At 38.3% G+C, this 16,079-nt stretch overlaps 1 protein-coding gene across 2 annotated transcripts in view; it reads left to right on the top strand.

The window, feature by feature from the left end:
* The window catches only part of LOC147393309 (tRNA/rRNA methyltransferase (SpoU) family protein), a 107,239-nt gene that overhangs the window by 45,326 nt on the left and 45,834 nt on the right, over positions 1-16,079 (top strand). The window lies entirely within an intron of this gene.

Genomic DNA, 16,079 nt, shown 5'->3' on the forward strand with positions numbered 1-16,079 from the left:
GTGGGGTTCACGTGCGTGTGTGTGCACTGCAATGCGAATAACACTATATTTGGATAATACTCATTTTCCAAATTGAATGAAATTGATTACATTTAGCAACAAGAATACAAGAACTCAAGAAGCTAAATAGTCAATAATATATAAACTATTCATGATACGAATGTGGCCTACTTTAATTATCAAGTTCTAGTTCTAGATAATTAAAGTGGACTCTGTTTTAATAGTTTAATCATTGGATACTATGATCTTATGTTAGAATGCATAAAATCAATATTTTGAAAAAATAAAGTAAAAGTAAGACTTTAAGAGAATATGCGAGTGAATGAATAAAAGAAATAGCTTAGAATCACTCAAGTGTTTTTAAGGAACCCTTGAGTGATTCTAGGTCTTTTCTCTTCTTTTTTCCTTTCTCTACAAGTTTCATATTGCTTTTTAATGTTATTATTGCTGCATTATTTAACTTGTGAAGCTTGAAGATTGATTGAAGACTTCTTGTTGATTGATATTTTTGCAAATAAATAAAGTAAACCCAAATTCTTGTTGGTTCTGCATCAATTGTTATTAGAGTGAAGGTTGACTTTTAGAGGAAGATTAACTGATGCTCAGCGAGAAGTGTTCCTCTTCAAGCTGGTTGAGAGGGTAGATGAACTTGGATTTCAAGTTAGAGACTGCAAAGCCATTCAATTGGTCCCAACCTTAATGAAGGCAAGGTTTAAAATCTAGTTTCGATTCGATGTTTTGGTTTTTTCAAAAATCGAAATGAGACCGAGACATTATTGAAACATTCGATACATTCAATACATTGATTAATGATTAAATAGAAGTCTTTTATAGAGGACCATGGTCAAGGGAAGTGTTATTAGTTTAAAAAACGAGGGTATCTCAAATACTTGGCAAAAATATGAGGATCTTTCTCTAAATAACCAAGTCTTCTAGAGAAGACTACGGTCAAGGGTTTTTCATAGAGTTAAAAGCAAAACATTAAGCGTTTGAGAAGGAAGTAAACCTAGAAAAAGTTGTAGATAAGAGAGGAAGAAGAAGGTGAGAAGGAGAAGAAGAGGAAGAGGAAGAGGAAGAAGAGGAAGAGGAAATGGAAGAGGAGGAGGAGGAAGAAGAAGAAGAAGAAGTGAGGTGCACAAATCCGATGATTCAGCGACAACCCACAAGTACCTCTCTCTCTCTCTCTTCTTTTCTAGATTTCTCATTCATGGAAAATCACCGAAACTAACTAATATTTTGATTTCATAGTGGTTTCGTCTCGGAATGTTGAAATAGCAAAACGTTTCGGCTGAAACATTCGGAAACGAAATGAAATTTTAAACCATGAATGAAGGAACAAATGGTGGAGAAAGTGGTGTTGGAAGCTCATATAATGAGGCAGAGGTTGACACATTCAATAATGTTGTTGGACAACGGGTTAACATGACACCTAGAGCCTATGAGGGTCACCTATTCAAGGAATGTTACTCCACATGTCACTTTAGATAATGTGTTGCAAAATATGCTTCAACAGTCCAAATTTGGATATTATGACCAACAAGATGAAATAACTAAGAAAGTCATAGTTGAAATATCTAATTTCAAAGGTTATATTGATCCTCAAGCCTTCTCAGATTGGCTTGCAGCCCTAGAAGAATATTTGATTGGTATGATATGACAAATGATAAGAGAGTTCGATTTGCTAGGATAAAGTTGTTGGGTCATGATAAAAGTGTGGTGAAGAAATTTTGAGAAGAAGCACCATAATATGGGAAGTTTCCTATCAGTAACTGGGAAGAGATGGCGACCTATCTCAAGGAAAAATATTTACTTCATGATTTTCAAGATGATCTTTACGAGGAAATGATCTCACTCCACCAGGGCAGCCTATTTATAGTGAAATACATGTGGCACTTTAATCAGTTAGCTATTCGTTGAAGATGAATGGCAAAAACTTGCTCGTCTTAAAAATGGGTTGAGGGATGCATTCAGAAGAGATATGGCTATTTTAAGGGTTTATGATTTGGAAGATGCATTCCAAATGACATTGCGGGTTGAGAAAAACCTATGACCACCTATGACGAGGAGGTTTGGAAACCAAACCAGAGAATCATTAACCCTTAAGACTTTTGATGGGGAAAGACATCTAGGCCAGCATTGCTTAATGCTAACACATCTAATCCTGGTGGATCGCAACCTTATCTAGGGGTCGATCCAAGAGGAAGATGTGCAACTACAGATGCAAACAAGAAATTAAAAAAACCAATAAAAACCCAAAAAAATCACAAGATCCATCCTCATATCAAGGCTTGCTTATTAGTCCTTTTCATCTTAGAATAGTTCTTCAAAGGTTGTTTAGGATTCCCATCAATGAATTTTTCTGGGATGGTTTCTTAGATCATGGCTCAAACTGTACATTTGTAGCCCTTATTCCAATAAAGGACGGAGTGGAGATATCTTTGATTTGAGACTGATCAGTTTGGTTAACTTTTCTTATAAGATTATCTCAATGCTATTGGCTTTGAGAATGAAATAGGTGATGTATGGTATTATTAGTTCTGCCTAGGGAGCTTTCATTAAAGGGACGCAGATCTTGGACGGTGTTCTTATTGCAATGAATTCATCAATTCCAAAATTAAGGATGAAAATCCAGGTTTAGTTTGTAAGATTATTTAGAGAAGGCTTATGATCATGCTAATTGGAGTTTCATCAAATACTTGCTTTTTTCGTATGGGTTTTGTTAGAAATGGATTCAATGGGTCATGAAGTGTGTTTCGATGCCATTTTTCTCAAATTTAATTAATGGATCTCACCTTGTGATTTTTTCAAGAGTTTTAAGGGCCCGAGGTAGGGGATCTTTTGTTCCCATTCTTATTCATTGTGGTAGCTAAGGTATTGAGTAGGATGTTGTCTTTGGGAGATGGACATGGATTTATCAAGGGTTTCTCAATTGATAGTAGGGGGCTGAGGTTTCTTGTTTTTAATTTGTTGATGACACTTTGGTTTTTTTTGATATGTTTTTGAGTCAGCTAAGATTTTTGAGTGAAGTTTTGTGTTGTTTGGTGGTAGTCTCTTGACTTTTAATTAATCTTTGTAAGCTTAAGGTGTTTGTGGTGGGTAATTTGCCTGAGTTAGAGTTGTTAACGGCTTCTATTGGTTGCCAGTGGAAAGCTCTTTTGTCTTCATATTTGGGTTTGCCATTGTGAGAAACATATAATAGTAAGACAAATTGGGATCAAAAGTTGGAAAAGATTGGTAGGAGGCCTAGTTTATGACCGGCTAGATAGTTGTCTAAAAGAGGTAAGACCACTATGATTAAAAGCTCCTTGACTAGTATTCCATTGTTTTTGCTGAAAAATCTCCAAGGCTTATTTTAGGAAAATAGGACATTCTTGATTATTTTTTGTTTTTCTTAACTTTCTAGAATATTCTTGTAATCTTCTACAATAGGATAGTTTTCTAGAATGTTCTTGTATATTCTTATAATCTTCTACAATAGGATAGTTTCTAGAATATTCTTGTATATTCTTATAATCTTTTACAATAGGATAGTTTCTAGAATATTCTTGTAATCTTCTACAATAAGATAGTTTTCTAGAATATTCTTGTAATAGGATAGTTGGTCTATAAATACCCTATTAGGGCATTTGTAATAGATATACAAGAATTCTCAATAAATTCAGTTTCCTACATGGTATCAGAGCCTTAGGTTCATATCCTGGGAATCGATTTTTTTTTTTTCTCTTTTTTGCCATCTTGTTCGTTGTTCATCTGTTTTTACCCTCCCTTTATTTTTTTCCTTGTGATCTTTGCTAAATTCACGATGTCAGAAGAGTCAGGAGCCACCAATCAGTCTGTGATGGTGACACTTCATGGGAGACCACAAAACTTTTCTAGTAGAAATGGGGGAAGATCAAGAAATTGGCAACAGAATTGGCAACAAAAGTTACATGCTAATCTGGCACGAACCGGCAGTGATGGCTCGGATGCTCAAGAGAATTCTAATAGCAAGGAGATCAACAAAGAAGACATTGAATGGCTAAGATCACTTCTCAACTCCTTGGAGAAACCATCGGGTATGTGTTCATTTGCACATTCAGGTATGGTTTCTTCTTCTCATGCCTTTAGTGTCTCGGATAGTAACTATTTCGACTCTTGGATCATTGATTCAGGAGCAACCGACCATATGACTCATTGCTCCTTTATATTCTCCACATATAGTCCATGTTCTAGTAACAGAAAAATTACATTGGCCGATGGGTCACTTGCTACTGTAGCAGGTCAAGGAGATATTCACATAAGTCCTTCATTAATTCTGAAAAATGTTTTGCACGTTCCAAAACTTACAATAAATCTAGTCTCTGTCCAAAATCTTACAAAGGATTTGAATTGTAGCTTGACCTTTTCATCCACCTCTTGTATTTTTCAAGACCAAGCTACGGGGATGACGATTGGGCATGCTAAGGAAAGCAGTGGCCTCTATTACCTTGATGTGCAGAATAAAAATAAGAGTTGTAGGATTGACAATCCATCTTCCTTATTGTCAGATACAAGATCTCCAATAAAAGACCAGATTTGGCTTTATCACCTTCAGTTTGGACATCCTTCCTTTAGGACTTTAAGTGTCATGTTTCCTTCCTTATTTAAGAATATTGATATTCGTGAATTTCATTGTGACATTTGTGAGTTTGCCAAACACAAACGAGTTTCTTTTCCTTTGAGTAATAAAAAATCCTCATTTCCTTTTCAATTAATCCATAGTGACATTTGGGGACCGTCAAGAATTTCAAATATTTCAGGGGCTAAATGGTTTGTCACGTTTATTGACGACTGTACTCGTGTCACATGGGTTTTTTTGCTAAAACAAAAATCTGATGTTTGTACGGTTCTCCCTATCTTTCATGACATGGTCAAAAATCAGTTTGGGGTTAAAATAAAAAAAATAAGATCTGACAACGCAAGAGAATATTTTAATCAAGTATTATCTCCATATTTTCAAAAAGAGGGGATAATACATGAATCCTCTTGCATAGATACACCCCAACAGAATGGAGTGGCAGAAAGGAAGAATGGCCATCTCTTGTCAACAACTCGTGCACTGTTATTCCAACGGAATGTCCCCAAATACTTATGGGGTGAAGCAGTTCTCACATCAGCCCACTTAATAAACCGTACTCCATCTCGAGTTCTTGATTTTAAAAGTCCCTGGGAGGTCTTTTCCAAATTTTTTTCTGATTTTGCATCTCACAATCGATTGTCACCTCGAGTTTTTGGATGTGTCTCGTTTGTTCATATTCATTCTCATGGTCGTAGTAAACTTGATCCTCGAGCTCTTAGGTGTGTCTTTGTGGGGTATTCCTCAACTCAAAAGGGTTATAAATGTTATCATCCACCATCTCGCAAAATCTTTGTGTCCGCCGATGTAACTTTTGTTGAAGGTGAAAGTTTTTTCCAACCTTCTCTTCAGGGGGAGACACTTACTAGTGAAGATAAGGATCAAGGGGATCATGGCTTTCTAATGGACTTTCCTGCTCAAGCTAGCCAACCACCAACCCAAAACACTCCACCATTTCTCTTGCCTGAAATTGAACCACCAAAACAACTTGAACAAGAACAAGTTGAGCCTTCAAAACAACCCGAAGTTGGACAGCTTGAACCTATAACCCCAGGACATACTTGTATTGAATCAGTTATCACGAAACCATTGCAAGTTTACTCAAGGAAGAGAGGTTCCACTGCTAAGCCGAAGCTAACTCAAGCGTCTGAACCAACTCTCGGAAATGAGATAAATATTGATATCCCTGTCATCAACTTGTCTTCTGAAGTTGTTGAAAAAAATGATCTTGACTTACCCATTGCAGTTAGAAAAGGTACCCGAAATTGTACAAAATATCCATTGTCTCATTTTGTGTCATTCGAAAAAGTGTCACCATCACACAAAAGCTTTCTCACCCATCTAAACTCCACAACCATACCACAAACACTATCCGAGGCCCTAAGCAAAGAAGAATGGAAACATGCTATGAAAGTAGAAATGGATGCACTCGCGAAGAACAAAACCTGGGAGTTGGTAGAGCTACCCAAAGGAAAGAAACCTGTTGGATGCAAATGGGTGTTTTCTCTAAAGTATAAAGCTGATGGATCACTTGAACGATACAAGGCCAGGTTAATTGCAAAGGGTTATACACAAACCTATGGAGTGGACTATGAAGAAACATTTGCACCGGTGGCTAAGATGAACACAGTAAGGATTTTGTTGTCATTAGCAGCCAACTTAGATTGGAGTTTACACCAATTCGACGTGAAAAACGCCTTTCTTCACGGAGACTTAGAGGAAGAAATTTATATGGTGAGGCCTCCAGGATTTGATGACAATTCAGGAGATAAGAAGGTATGCAGGTTGAAGAAAGCATTGTATGGGTTAAAACAATCTCCACGAGCATGGTTCGGAAGGTTTACAAAGACAATGTTAGGAATGGGCTACAAACAAAGTCAAGGTGATCACACTTTATTCATAAAACACTCAGCCTTTGGGGGAGTAACTGCACTACTGGTATATGTGGACGATATTATTGTCACTGGTAATGATGCGAAGGAAGAAGGAGCACTCAAGAAACGTCTTGCAGAAGAGTTTGAAATAAAGGACCTAGGCAAGTTGAAGTATTTCCTAGGTATAGAGGTTGCTCGTTCAAAGGAAGGAATATTTGTCTCACAACAGAAGTATGTGCTAGATCTTCTCAAGGAAACTGGAAAAATAGGTTGCAGGCCCATGGAGACACCAATAGAAGCAAATCATAGGCTAAGTGAAGCTCTAGAAGATGAGATTGTAGACAAAGGGATGTATCAACGTTTGGTTGGAAGACTGATTTACCTCTCTCATACTAGGCCTGACATAGCATATTCTGTTAGTGTGGTTAGCCAATCATGCACAATCTTAAGAGTATACACTTGCAAGCCGTATACCGCATCCTCCAATACTTAAAAGGTAGTCCAGGTAAGGGAATTTTATTTAAAAAGGGAGCAAACTTGCGTTTTGAAGCATACACAGACTCAGATTATGCAGGGTCCATGGTGGATAGAAGATCGACATCCTGTTATTGTACATTTCTAGGAGGAAATCTAGTTACATGGAGAAGTAAAAAACAACCGGTTATACCAAGATCAAGTGCAGAGGCAGAGTTTCGGGCAATGGCACAAGGAATTTGTGAACTTCTGTGGATCAAAATAATTTTGGAAGATCTTAAAATCATCTGGGATAGTCCAGTGAGATTGTATTGTGATAACAAGTCAGCCATCAATATTGCTCATAATCCAGTGCAACATGATCGTACAAAACATGTGGGAGTGGATCGACATTTCATAAAGGAAAAACTAGACAGTGGTTTAATTTGCACCCCATACGTTTCAATAGAAGGGCAACTGGCAGACGTTCTAACGAAAGGATTACCTGGAACCACATTTCAAAAGGTCATTGGCAAGCTGGGAATGGAAAGCATATATTCACCAGCTTGAGGGGGAGTGCTGAAAAATCTCCAAGGCTTATTTTATGAAAATAGGACATTCTTGATTATTTTTTGTTTTTCTTAACTTTCTAGAATATTCTTGTAATCTTCTACAATAGGATAGTTTTCTAGAATGTTCTTGTATATTCTTATAATCTTCTACAATAGGATAGTTTCTAGAATATTCTTGTATATTCTTATAATCTTTTACAATAGGATAGTTTCTAGAATATTCTTGTAATCTTCTACAATAAGATAGTTTTCTAGAATATTCTTGTAATAGGATAGTTGGTCTATAAATACCCTATTAGGGCATTTGTAATAGATATACAAGAATTCTCAATAAATTCAATTTCCTACAGTTTTTTATGTCTTTTATCTATCCCTCTTTATGTGGGAATTAGGTTGGATAGAATGGTTTGAGATTTTATTAGCATGTGGTGTGTGGTAACCATTTTTGTACCCCCTAAGTTCATGACATGTGTCCCCTCTGAACCGAGCCCGATTTATAGGGTATCATTGCACTCTTCCTCAGGATCAGCACTTGTGTCAGGGGATTTGGTAACATCCCGTGCACTAGGTCAAAATGAACATTGAGTCAAGTCAGTAAGATGATGGAAGTCCCCATTTGAGTAGACATCACCCTGTCACAATCAATTAGTTTGGTGAAAACCTTGTTCTCAGACGGAGGACATGCATAGCAAGCTTAGATTATCGTTTAGCTCGGCCAAATTGTCATGTGGTGACACTTGCCCTAGGGAGAGCAATTATAAAATTCCCTCTCAAAGATTGAGAGACGGTTCACAACTTGAAATCTCATCTAAACGGCTCCAAAGTCGCTCTGCAATTTCACTATTCATCTTTTTCTACTCTTCACTTCATTTTCAGTTCCATACACCCTTTCTTTCACCTTGTAACCAACTTGATCATCAAGGCATCTTTGGCATGCACCACATTGACGTTTCCACCTTCTCTCCTTAATAGAAGTCATCTTTGAAGCCAGTTGAAGAAGCAACCCTTAATCAAGAACAAAACAACCACTAGATTAAGCCAAAGCCCATCCTAGAAGCATCGCCCAATTCTTGAGAAGTGGAAGCCTAAAAAAGCCTCCATAGTGTTGCAGGAAAGATGAAGGATCCCATAGTCAGTTGGAAGCCGGTTTTAAGCGCAAGAAACAAGAAGGTTTGAGACCTAGAAAATTGGGTTAGATGGAAGCAACTCTCTTGTTTAAATGGTTATGGAGATTTTATTAGCGTGGAGGGAAATAGTTTATGGAGACATGTAATTGCTGAAAAAGTTTGTGGTGTTGAGGAATGGTTGGGAAAATTAGTCTAGGCCACGAGTTGTATGGGTGTGGTGTTTGGAAAGGGGTCATGAATATTCAACTAGTGGTTAAGAAAAATTGCATTTTTTTTATTGGAAAGGACCAACATGGTTCAATTTTGGGAGGATTGGTGGTGTGGGGAATACGGAGCAGTTCCTAGAATTGTATTCAATCTCTCATAGAAAGAGGCAGCTTGTCTTAGCTTTTATTGTAAGGGTGGGAATGATGTTTTGTGGGAGTTCAATTTTAGGTCTTTTAATGATGTCTTGTGCAAGATTTATTAACGTGTTGATTTGATTCCGTTCTGTGTTGATATTGTAGATTGTGGAGTGTGGCAAGGTCCTTGTAATGGATGCTTTTTAGTTAGATCTTTTTATACCTTCATTAATCAGGTGGAGTCTGACTCCTTTCTAGTGGCATTTGTTTGAGATGCCAAGGTTCCTTTAAATTTTTTATATATTTTTTTTGGTCTACCTCTAAGGCAAAATTCTTACCTCGAATCAGCTAATCAAAAGGGGTTTCTATGGCCCAAGTTTATTCTTCCTTCGTAAAATTGGTGTTGAGATGACGGGTCATATTCTTATCCATTGTGATTTGGCTTTGGAAGTTTGGTGACGTCTCCTTTCCCTTTTTGGAATTGCAGGGTGTTTTTTGTCGTCGCTTAAGGCTCTTCTTCTCTCATGGTTGTTGTGGGGGGTCAAATTTTCTTCCTCCAAGAGAGTTATGGAACATTATGCCCTTCGTTTGTTATGGGCTTTGGAAAGAGAGGAATCACAAGATTTTTGATAACAAAGAACATACTGTGAATGATATCATCATTTCTATCGCGGGTTTCATGTTCTTTTGGTGTACGGTGTTTATGAGTCCAAGGGAGTATTTTTTTAATGATATTTTTGGGAGATGGGATTGGGTTTTAATATTTACTTTCCTTAGCTCTTTTGTATGTGCTTGTATGTTTTGCTTTCTGTGGGTTGGTCTTCTTGGTCATCATCCATTTTCTTATAATATTCCTTTCATTTATGATAAAGAAATATGTTTATTGTTTCTTCTTGTGGTCCATTGCATCATTTGTGCAAGAATTCTCTCCAAACTATCTATTTTTCCTTTGCTACCAATATCTTTTGTTGATTTGACTTGATACAACTGAATAAATTCTACTTTTACATCGTTCTAGTTTTTTACTTAAATTCTACTTGATGCTCACTTGATTGTGCTTTTAAGGCAGTGATTGGGTAACATAGTTATTTGAAATATTGGTTGAGAAACTTTTAGTTTTACCATTTTGGTTGCATAATACATTGAAAAGCCTCAAGGAGACATCTTATGGAGTGATAGAGATGTAAAGAAGAGGTTCCATCTTTTGTAATGTAAATTGGTCTATCAATCAAGAATGTTAGTGAGATTAGTTTGAGAAGGTTAAGAATACATCTTAGAAAATGGTTGTGTAGCTTCAATATTGTAGATAATGCTGTTTGGCGAAGGATCACGAACTATCAATATGTAATGCAAAATTGTAATTTGGAGAAGAAGATTCCTAAATATGTTGTAAGAGGACTAATAGGGAGTATAGAAAGAGAATTGAATCAGGAAGTAATTTATTTGGTGTTGGCAAGTTTTGCAATGGTTCGGCTTTCTTGCCTCTTATGTCATAATCGGTCGGTCATTCACTTGGGCTCTTTATGTATTTTCCCATTGAGTGGTTAAGGCAGAACTCTTAGTTGGTAGAAGAGATGAAGAGCTGGTCTGGTGTCAAATCTTTAGGAGGAATCAATAGAATGGAGATTGAGGAGTCTGTCTTAATTATCTTGAAGGGGCGAACTTCCGTACAAATAGGGAGGATTCTTGTATGTGGAAATAATTCAACAAGGACCTTTGAAGATTGTAGTAAACCATTGCTGGAGGTTTGCAAGTCTGTTGGTGTTCCATGTGCAATGAGTGAGCCTTTTGAAAGATTCTATGTACTCAGATGGAAGGTTTTCCAAGAAAGTAGGTATTTTTTCCTAGATGTTCATTTTTTGTCCTTTTTTGGAAATTAAGCTCTTCCCTTCTATTGCACCTTTGCACATCCTTAAAAATAATATAATACATTTTGTTATTGATAAAATGAAAAGTTCTATCTAGCATTGAGAGTTAAGATTTCTTGATGTTTAAGAAGAATTATAGAATAGTAATTCTCAAGTCTCGAAACTGAGAGCTTGATATATATATATATATATATATATATATATATATTTGTGTAACCTAAAAAGTGAATAGACATAAATGTCCTTACAGAATTAACATAAGCAACTACTAAAGAAGCTACTACAAAAAACTACAGTATTTCCAATACTTACCCTCAAGCTGGTGCAAATATATCAACTAAGCCCAGCTTGATAAGATAAGAGTTAGTGATAGAAGGACCAACATGCTTCGTAAGCATATCAGCAAATTGTTCTGAAGAAGATACAAAGACTGTCTGTAGAGCACCAGAACGAACTTTCTCTCGAAGAAAGTGAACATTAACCTCTATATGCTTGGTTCTCTCATGAAGGATTGAGTTAGAAGCAAGCATGATGGCAGACTTGTTATCGCAAAACAAAGTAGAAGGGCTAGAGACCGGAAAACCTAACTCTATAAGTAAAGATCTAATCTAAGTAAGCACGCAAGTGCCAATGGCCATAGCATGATACTCAACTTCAGCAGAAGAGCGGGAAACCACACCTTGTTTCTTACTTTTCCATGAGATCAAGTTACTACCATGGAAAGTACAGAACCCAAAGGTAGATCTCCTATCGGTTAGAGAACCAGCGTAATCGGCATCAGTGAAACATGACAAATGTGGTTGAGCAGTGGAGGAGTAGAAGAGTCCAAGACCAGGACGAGACTTCAAGGAGCGAAGAATACGATAAACTGCATCAAGATGAGAAGTGCGTGGGGCATGCATGAACTGATTGACCACACTAATCGCAAAGGTCAAATCTGGTCTTGTGTTAGTTAGATAAATCAGGCGGCCTACAAGTCTTTGATAAGAAGAAGGATCAGATAATAAATTACCAGCTTCGGCATGAAGACGATAATTCTGATCTATAGGGGAAGAGGCAGGACGACAACCAAGCATACCAGTGTCCTAAAGGAGATCCAATGTGTATTTGCGTTGAGATAGCGAAATACCACGGCGAGAGTGGGCCACTTCTATCCCCAAGAAGTATTTGAGGGAACCTAAATCCTTAACCTCAAACGCACGACCTAATAACATCTTAACCTTGTCAATCCATTGTACATCATCTCTAGTTACTATAATATCATCCACATAGACCAATACAATAGTACAATGGCCATTCACTCCTCGATGAACAAAATAGGTATGATCTGAGTGGCAACTAGAGAACTCCATAGATAAATTGACCTCAGAAAAACGTTGAAACCAGGCTCGCGAAGATTGCTTCAGACCATAAAGGGATTTGAGGAGGCGACAAACTTTCCCAGAATACTCCCCCTGAAGAAGAAACCCGAGAGGGGGATCCATATAGATAACCTCAGTCAGATTCCCATTCAGGAAGGCATTCTTCACATCCAACTGGTGAAGAGGCCAGGAATGACAAGTAGCTAAAGATATGAGGAGGCGGACTGTAGATAGTTTAGCTACAAGAGCAAATGTAGCACCAAAATCCTTTCCTGGAGTCTGCGTAAATCCCTTAGCAACTAGGCGGGCCTTGTATCGATCAACAATGCCATCCACGAGATATTTGACAGTGAAAACCCATTTACAGCCAACAGTCCGTTCCCCAAAAGGAAGAGGAACAAGTTCCCAGGTGTGATTTTTCTGCAAAGCATCCATCTCAGCCGTCATGGCTCTAGTCCACTTAGGATCACGTAAAGCCTCTGATACAGACCGGGGAACTCGAATAAAATCAGTAGCAGCAATGTAGGCTTGATAAGAAGAAGAAAGTCCCTAATAGGAAATAAATTGGGCAATAAGATGATTAGTAACACACCCTCGCTTACCTTTGCGAAGTGCAATAGATAAGTGAGAGTTAGAAATAGAAGGAATAGGTGTAAGAGTAGAAGAAAGTATACCTGAGTCCAAGGAGGAGGTTGGCAAGTCCGGAGAGGGGTGAGGACGACGAGAATAGACCTGAAGAGGCGGCAAAAAAGATGAATCCTGCAAAGAAGATGAATGTGGAGAAAAAACTGGAGAGGGTAGCACTACAGAAGAAGGATCCTGCAAAGACGATGTAGTACGGAAAAAATGAACATTTTCAAAAAAAGTAACATCTAAAGAGTGAATTACACGATGAGAAAGAGGATCATAACAGCGATAACCCTTTGACATAGATGAGTAACCCAAGAAAACACAACGAATGGCTTTGTCATCTAATTTAGTACGATGAGGAGTCCTGTCCTGAACAAAACAAGTACATCCAAAGACTCTGGGTGTAATGGGGAAGAGAGTGCTATCAGGTCGAAGAACATGAAGAGGCACTTGTCCTCCTAAGGTGCGACTCGGAACGTGGTTAAGGAGAAAGGCCGCAGTGAGGACTGCCATATTCCAATATAACTTGGGAACATGCATACCTCGAAGAAGACAACGAATAATGTTCATGAGGTGACGATTATTGCGTTCTGCCACCCCATTCTGTTCAGGAGGATAGGGACAAGTCAACTGATGAAGTATACCATGCTCATGAAGGTGAGATCGGACCCCATCAGAAATGTATTCCCCACTATTATCAGACCTAAGAGATTTAACTGTGACGTTGTATTGGGTCTGAATCATTTTAAGAAAATTAACAAAAATGTGGAGCACTTCAGAACGAGAACGCATCAAATAAACCTAAGTACAACGAGAATAGTCATCAATAAATGTAACATAATATCTATGACCATTAAAAGCAGTAACCGGGGAAGGTCCCCACACATCAGAATTAACTAAATCAAACATTTTATTAAATCGATGCATGCGAGGAATATAAGAGGTGCGTGTATGTTTAGAAAGCTCACACACAGAGCACTGAAACTTATGTCCACTACAAGATGTTTTTAAAGTAGGAAATAAAGAACTTAAGTGCTGAAAATTAACATGTCCTAAGCGAGCATGCCATAAATCTAAAGTCTGAAAAGAAAAAATATGATTCCTGGAGAGTGGAAACACGGATGCCGGAGCCGCAGTAGGTTGAGATCCAAACAAGTATAGCCCATCTCTCTCATACCCCTTGCCAAAAATCCTCCTCGAAGTCAGGTCCTGAAAAATACAATGAGTAGGAAAAAAAGATTACAGAGCAGTTTAGAGATTTGGTAATACTACTCACAGATAAAAGGTTAAGAGATAGATTAGGAACGTGAAGCACAGAGTTAAGAGAAAACACAGAAGATAAGGGGATGGTACCCTTACTGTGGATAGGAGTAAGTGACTCATCAGCAAGGCGAACCTCCTTATGGGTAACAGGAAAAATAGAAGAAGTAAAATGGTTAGACTCACCGGTCATATGATCAGAGGCACCAGAATCAATTACCCAAGTCAGAGGAGCAGAGCCAGACTGAGTAACATGGAATGCAGAAGATGTACCTGGGGCCATAGTAACTGATGGTGCAGTTGAGGATGAGTATGGATCTGATCTCGTACAATAGCAGCAATTTGAGTCTGAAGTTGTTGTAAATCAATAGTGTCAAGGGAGGCAGGCATATCAGTAGAAGGAATTGATGACAACTTTACAGTAGCAGCACGAGGAGAAGATTGTCCCAAAGAAGGGGTGGTAGAGGATCGCAACAGATGGGGATAGAGCTGAAAACAATGAGACTTCTCATGTCCAATCTTCCCACAATGACTGCAAGTAAGACCATTCCCTTTACCACGTCCACGATCTCCACGACCTCGACTCCCAGATCCCTGAGTGCGAGAGTCAGAGAAACCCGAATTGACTGTTAAAGCCATCTGATCTGTAGCTGGAGCAGAGAGAATGCCAGGGGCCGGAGTCTGAGAGGGAACGACACGGCGACGACGCTCATCACTATCAATGGTCGCAAATATCTCAAATAATGAAGGTAAAGGAGTGGTGTTAAGGATCTGGGTCCGAAATACCTCATACTCAGGACGTAAACCCATAAGAAACTGGTATGTCTGATGTCAAGCAATCCTTGTAACCATATACTTGGCTGCCTCTGCAGACAGTTCGGCCATAGACTCATAGTGAGAAAGCTCCTCCCAACGAGACTGGAGGAATCCAAAATAATCAGCGACGCTCTGAGTCCCTTGGGTAGCTTGGGCAATGTCTTGGTAAAGTTCATAAATCCTCGAGTCGTTCCTAGCATGCGCGTATGTTTGAGTGAGAGCTGTCCATAAAGAGGAGACAGTCTCATGATACATGAACATGGTATAGATGCGCTGCTCTATGGAGTTAAAAAGCCATCCAAGAATGGTACAATTATCGACCTCCCATTACTCAATTTTGGGATCAGTAAGGGGTGGTTTATTAATGGTGCCTGAAAGCCATCCAGATTTTCCTCTACTTCCCAAATAGAGCTGAATAGATCGAGACCATGATTGAAAATTTCGACCATCTAATAAGGCATTGGTGATTCGTTGTGCTGAGAAATTTGCTCCAAGAACGGTGTTGGAGTCTTTGGTCTCTTGATACGATGCCATTCTCAATCAAAGAAGAAAGAATCACCAAGCAACAAGTGTTGCAGTCGCCAGTCAAACGAACCACAAAAAAAAAAAATCAGCCGAATTGCTGCCGCAAGTCTCAAAGAATGATCCTAGGTGCTATCGTAGGGTTGTAACAAAGTAGAGAATGACAGCAGCACAAATCTGATTGCTGCTGTCGTGGAACTGCACGTAGCCTTCAAAGACAAAATTTTCCCAAACAGCATTCGCAGCAAAAAACAGCAAAAAAAATAATAATTATAAAATTACACAGCAGCAATTAGGCTGGGCGGCAAAAATATTGGGCTATTTTCTTCACCGAGTTTTCAAATCATCATGGAATCGAGTGAGACCACTTCCAACGTGTAGAGAATTTTCATATGGACCAGATCCATCAAGTAAACCTTTGCGAAAACCCCCCACGAAATTAGACGAACAGAACTTCGAGAATCTGATTTTTTTTAATTTTTCTGAAAAACCTTCACAAATTAGATCAAGAACTCATCTAAAATTCTGGCAAAAAATACCAAAAAACACTATAAATCATTGTAATTCAAACCATGAAATTTTCGACCAAACCCTGATGATGTCAGCAGATGACGTCAGCAACAAATTCTGTGTTCTTCGATGGAAACGTGAAAAACAAATA

This window comes from Akebia trifoliata, chromosome 10 (genome assembly GCF_017979445.1).
Source record: "Akebia trifoliata isolate Shusen 1 chromosome 10, ASM1797944v1, whole genome shotgun sequence".
In the NCBI taxonomy this organism is placed as follows: Eukaryota; Viridiplantae; Streptophyta; class Magnoliopsida; order Ranunculales; family Lardizabalaceae; genus Akebia; species Akebia trifoliata.